Here is a 1,408-nt window from a genome sequence, read left to right as displayed (position 1 = left end):
TCTCTCTCTTTTTTTTTAATTCTTTTTCTTTTTGGTTTTGGATCTGTTCTAATTTGTTTAGTGTATATTTCTCTGGGGTCATTGTTGCCATTTTAGTATTTTGTTCTCTCATTCATCTATACTTCTCTGGACAGAATGAAAAGACAGAAAAACTCACCTCAAAAGAGAGAACAAGAAGCAGTACTGATTGCTAGGGACCTAATCACTCTAGATGTAAGATGTTAGAACTAGAGTTCAGAATAATGTTTTTAAAGGTACTAGCTGGGCTTGAAAAAACATAGAAGACACTAGAGAATCCCTTTCTGAAGAAATAAAAGAACTAAAATCTACTCAAGTTGAAATCAAAAGGCTATTAATAAGATGCAATAAAACATGAAGGCCCTTGGGGCTCCTGAGTGGCTCAGTTGGTTAAGTGTCTGCCTTCAGTTCAGGTCATGATCCCAGGGTCCTGGGATCAAGGCCCACATTGGGCTCTCTGCTCAGCAGGGAGCCTGCTTCTCCCTCTCCTTCTGTCTACAGCTCTTCCTACTTGTACTCTCTCTGTCCAATAAATAAGTAAAATCTTAAAAAAAATGAAGGCTCTAACTTCTAAGATAAATGAGGCAGAAGAGAGAATTAGTGATACAGAAGAAAAAAATGGTGAAGAATAAAGAAGCTGAGTAAAAGAAATATAAACAACCACTGGATCATGAGGGGAGATTCAAGAGATAAGTGATACCATAAAGCAAAACAATATTAGAATACTTGGGATACAAGAAGAGGAAAGAGAGAGAGAGAGGCAGAAAGTATACTTGAGCAGATTATACTGGAGAACTTCCCTAATATGGGGAAGGAAACAGGCATTCACGTCCAGGAGGCACAGAGAAACCCCCTTGAAATCAATAAAAATAGGTCAACACCCTGCCATATAATAGGAAAACTTGCAAATCTCAGAAACAAAGAGAAAATCCTGAAAGCAGCTCGGGACAAGAGGTCCATAACCTACAAGGGCAGAAACATTAGACTGACAGCAGACCTATCCACAGAGACCTGGCAGGCCAGAAAGTACTGGCATGATATATTCAGGGTGCTAAATGAGAAAAATATGCAGCCAAGAATATTTTATGCAGCTAGGATGTCATTCAAAATAAAAGGAGAGATAAACATCTTCCAGGGCAAACAGAAACTAAAAAGAATTTGTGATCACTAAACCAGCCCTACAAGAAATATTAAAAGGGATCCTTTAAGTGAAGAGAGAGTCCAACAGTAACATAGACCAGAAAGGAACAGAGACAATATACAGAAATAGTAACTGTACAGGTAATACAATGGCACTAAATTCATATCTTTCAATAGTTACTCTGAATGAAATGGGCTAAATTCCCCAATCAAAAGGCACAGGGTAGCAAATTGGATAAAAAAAAAAAAA

The sequence above is a fragment of the Callorhinus ursinus genome, unplaced genomic scaffold (genome assembly GCF_003265705.2).
Source record: "Callorhinus ursinus isolate GAN/ISIS: 27379988/994484 unplaced genomic scaffold, GSC_fseal_2.0 scaffold6, whole genome shotgun sequence".
NCBI lineage: Eukaryota > Metazoa > Chordata > Mammalia > Carnivora > Otariidae > Callorhinus > Callorhinus ursinus.
The sequence above is the reverse complement of the archived record's forward strand: the minus strand, read 5'-3'. Positions refer to the sequence as shown.